Consider the following 5,137-nt stretch of genomic DNA (forward strand, 5'->3'; position numbering starts at 1 on the left):
GGACTGAGTCAAGGGTGATTTATTCCCCCAGCACAGTGCTAGGTACAGTGCCTGTGGATTGATTAATGCGTCGATTCCCACAGAGTAAGAGATTTGAGATTACTTGACAAATCTCTCAAGTACTCAGGAAAAAAAAAATCAATAGTTTTTCTTTGACTTCAAGTCCAAGTTATTTGGAGTATTTCAGAGGTACTTTCCTCCTGCCTTCAATACTTTTCTGATACTCACTGGCTTGTCTCCAGGGTCAAGATATATCAGACTAAAAAGAGGAGGTATATGAGAGGTTTAACAATTAGTGGAAATGGACCATAACACTGGAGAATTAATTGTTCACATGGTATAGAGTAGTGATTAAGAACATTGACAAGTTGCCCTGGGTTCAAATGCTAGCTTTGACATTTACAAGATGTGTAGTCTAAGATAACTGATTGCGGGCTTTTTAAATCCCAGGGCCTCAGTTTTCTCCTCTGTAAAATGGAAATTTTAGTACCTACTTTACAGGATTGACTCAAGGATAAATTTTAAAATTTGGCTCCCTTTATATGTGTGATTTAATGACATATTCAAACAGTAACATTAGAACAAGAGCTATGAAAAAATTAGACCATTAAATTTGCTTTACATTGATTGAAGCCCTGGTACTAGGTCATTTTTGAGAGAAGAGCATCCTTGTGCTATTTGATGATGTTATTTCCTCTCTCTCGGCCCCCACTCCACACCACCTAGTTTAAATGCCCAGGTCCCTTGTCTGCATAATTGCAATAGCCTCCTCTCTGCTGCTTGCCTCTTTCTCTTTTTATCTCCAATCTAGTTCTTGAGTAACCATTTAAAGACACATATTTGGCCATATCATGCTCTAACTTAAAAGCCTTCAGGGATTCCTATGGCTTACACAACAAAGCAGTACAGACTGGTCCCAACCCCCTATTGTAACTCATTCCTACCAGCATCATCCCCACACCCCATGTTCTAACCAAACAGGACCACTCACTGTTCCCTCAACACCCCATGTACTAATACACCTCTGTGCCTTTGCTCATGATGTGCTCTTGGCCTGAAATCATCTTTTCCTATTTCATCACCTACTAAATTCCTGGTCATTCCACCAAGACCCAGCTACAATTTCACCTCTTCAATGAAGCCTTTCCTTACTCCACTCCCCTACTGGCAAAATTAATTACTCCTTGCTCTGTGCTCAATGCCACTTTGTTCTTATCTCACAAATAGCATTTACTGCATTAAATTATATTTTGTTGTATATGTGTCTGTCCCCAGCGAAACCTGAATTAGCAAACACTCAAAACTATTCCCTCCTTCCAAACCCATGACTCTTTTCCCCACTAAGATCAAGTGCTGCCTAGAATTGTTTTTAACTAGTGCTCTGAGCAGCCCCTCTAAATCCCTGAGATGACACCAGAGTGAAACATATTTGCAACCTGTAGCTGAAGTATGATGGCCATGAGTACAGGACCATGTCTGTTTATCTCTCTACCTCTAGTACCTAGTGCAATACCTAGTACTTAATAAATGTTTGTTAAATACCTGAAAGCCAGGAACCACAGCAATGTACTATTTATTAGATGTGAACTCTTAGGAACAATTCTGGGTGCTGAGAGTGTAGAGTCAGACCTATATTGTTAGTACTTGACACCACACTTCATATCCTAGACTCGGGGACATGGAAGTGTAAATTCTGTCTGTAAAAGGAGCTCAGATTTGGGAAATTGTTACAAAGTAATTCAAAACTCTTTTATACACACGGATACGCTTGCTTGGTAGACAATGTACCTTTTTAATATCATATGAACTTATCAGCCATGAGGTAGAATACTTATCTTTTTCATCCTTCTTCACCAAATATTCCAAATAAGTCTTTATATCTAGTTTTATAATGTAAGTTAACATGAAAGTAAGATTTATTTTATGGAAATTATAATAATTATTATTGTTAATAATAGCAAACATTTATTGGCTCCTCACTATGTACCAGGCGCTGTCTTAGCTGCTTGATATGTATTAGATCATTTGATCTACACAACAGTGCTATGAAGTTGGTGATTATCTTCATTTTGCAGATGAGAAAATAGAGTCTCAGAGAGGTTAGGTCAATTGTGTGACATTTCACATCTAGTAAATAACAGAAGTGAGATTCAGAACAAGATGTGCCACATTTCAGAAACCATACCTTAACCGTCATGTTATATCTCATAAGAACCCACACTGCATCTTGTATTAGTCAGCTTTTTCACAATAATGCTGTGTAACAATCACCTCAGAACTCAGTGGCTTAAAACAGCAAGCATATATTCTCATGCTCAAAGGTCTGCAGATCAACTGTGATTCAGCTGAGTTAGGCTGAGCTCAGCTGGGAGGGTCTGTGAGTTTAGCTTATATTTGCTCCATATTTTTTATTTTGGACTCCAGACAGTAGTTACCCAGGGTATCTCATGGCAGGTGACCAGTGCAAAAGATGGAAGCTAAATTGAGGAAAGCACAATGTTTTTCATGTCCACAAACATTTCAGTGGCCAAAGCAACCCAACATCAATGGGGGAGGAAAGTAAAGGCCCATGATGGAATGTTGAAGGGAGTAAATATTTACTACTAATAATACCAAGTATCACACAGTACCTTTATTTATTTTTTAAAAAGGTCTTGGCACTTAATCTTTTTCAGTTAGGCAGGTATTTCATTTTTGCCTCTGAGCAATGACACAAAATTCAAAAGCTGCTGCTGAAGGCTTCAGCCCTTCTAGTCTTTACGTAGTTGTGTGTGAGTACTAAAATGCTGACTTTTGAACTCTTTAGAATGGCACCGTTGTTGGCAGATTGAAAATCCACACTTTTCTTCACCTGATTCTTTGCCAAGTTCATAAAGGTGTTTATATATTTTTCAAAACCTTCCAATAAATCTTTGATTTCCTCAAGAGCAATGTATTTTCAGAAACCTAGAAGTTCTTGTGAACAGCTCTTATAAAGGCTCAGAATAAGGTCACAGAGTTTCAGAGTAGCCTTAGAGGGCACTTAGTTCAACTTTCTCATTTTACAGATGAGGAAACAAATAGTTTCAGTTTCAAACTTCCAATTATTGCATACTGTGAGCTGCATTTTTTTTCTCCTATAAGGAAAGCAATGAGAAAAAACTCTGGGGCAACCTTTACACGTCATGCTGCAATTGTAATTCTGTGATGGGGACCTCCATTCAGTTTATTTTATGAGAACCCTCATGACTTTGCTCACTATATCACTACAACCAACTTCCCTGATTGTCTATGAAAAACAAAAATCAAGTCTTTCCCTTTCTCTTTATAATCTTGGGGACTTTCTGCTTTGAGAGCCAGCAGAATAAGCTGAGAGACACCTGGTCACCTGCTCCAGTGTCCTGAAGACAAGAGCTGTTTTCCACAAGGGAGAGAGACAGAGAACGCCCAGTTTCCCAGGAAGGGAATTATGACTATCTTTCCAGGCCAAACACTTTCAATATTTAACTAATATTCTCTGCTATTAAACCAGTACATTTAGAAGGGAGAGTATGCTGGGGTGAGGATGAGAGTGAAGATTAGAAAACTCTAAGGTGAAAAGTACAATTGATTAAATAAGTATTGATGGAATGAATACCTGCTATGGGCCAGATGGTGCTAGGAACTAGGGTGATGATGTAAACAAGACAGAAAAAGATCCTGTGTTCAGGATGCTTCCAGTCTAGCTTGGACATGTAACTAAAGTGCTATCAAAGCAAAAGTATAGGGTATCATGGGAGGATATAATGCAGGATTTAGCTGAGTGTATGTAAGGAGGTGCTGAGACACAGTCAGAGAAGGTGTCCCTGGGTAAATGATGTTTCCCCAATAGAGTCTTTAGGGGGCTGAGGTCAAGAGCTTTCCAGAAAGAGTATAGAGCATGTGCAAAGGCCTAACAGAACTGAGAAATAGCTAAGGAAGCCACAGCTTAGCCGGGGAGGGGAGACTAATATGACATTAATATAAGCCCCCCAAGCTGTTGGGTGGGGACTTATAGGACAAGAGTAGAGTACAGAACTTTATTCTAAGGGTAAAGAGAAGACATTAAAAGTAATGTAAAGACATTAAAGTAGGGGAATGACATGATAATAGGATTTTCATTTTTAAAAGGAACACTTTGGCTGTAGTGTCAAGAATAAATTGGAGATGGGGGGAAAGAGAGAATTGGGGAATGTAAGAAAATTACATGGAGAACAAAATAAGAATCTGGAGCTGATTCCAAATACTCAGTCCAGGTTGGCTCTAGATGACGTAGAGTGAAGAGTTGGGCTGAATGTGTACTCGTGTGTGTACGTGTGCATGTTTGTAGATCACACAGAGCACGATGAAGGTCCTCTCTTCTCCCCAAACTCACCCACAACTTCTAGATAGCTCAGGAATTGGATCACTCATTTGGGGTTTGAAACTGTCTCCAGAACATGCTGGTGAAAGGACAAGAATGGCTTTAGAGTTAAAGCTGGCAAACTGGACACATATACTTAGCTCCCTTTCTTCCTGAAACCCACTAACACAAAAGCAATGAGGATGGAAAAGGCAAAACAGCAAAACCTGTGAAGGACTGGTGACTGAGCTAGCAGACAGGTGGACAAAGCTGCCTGCAAAGCCTCTTGTGAGGAGACCCCCAGAGGGACCTGGGGACAGACAGCAAGGGCAGGAACTGGTGCTCCTGGGATCTCTGGAAGTGAGAGTAAAGGTGGGGCTGGAGCAGGAGGGTTGGCAGAAAGGGTGTAGAAGCAGGTAGGTTTCCCTTGCCTCCACTCCCACTCTCCCCATACCATGCAGTCACTGGACTCTTCCTCAGCAGTAAGTGACAGCAGAGATTTATTTCCCAGAGACAGTAAACAGGGGGTTTCTGAACTGGGGATGCAGGGAGAGTCGAGGTATGGGAGATCACTGTGCTGAAAACAGAGGGATTCAAGGAATATTGATGGGCTGACTGAATATTTGGACTTCTTCCCCCACTCAGCTTCCAGAGCACAGCAGCCAGACATATATTCTGTAAGAAGGGGATTGAAGGGCTTCCTTGGTGGCACAGTGGTTGAGGGTCCGCCTGCTGATGCAGGGAATACGGGTTCGTGCCCCGGTCCGGGAAGATCCCACATGCCGCGGAGCGGCTGGG

The sequence above is a fragment of the Physeter macrocephalus genome, chromosome 4, assembly GCF_002837175.3.
Source record: "Physeter macrocephalus isolate SW-GA chromosome 4, ASM283717v5, whole genome shotgun sequence".
In the NCBI taxonomy this organism is placed as follows: Eukaryota; Metazoa; Chordata; class Mammalia; order Artiodactyla; family Physeteridae; genus Physeter; species Physeter macrocephalus.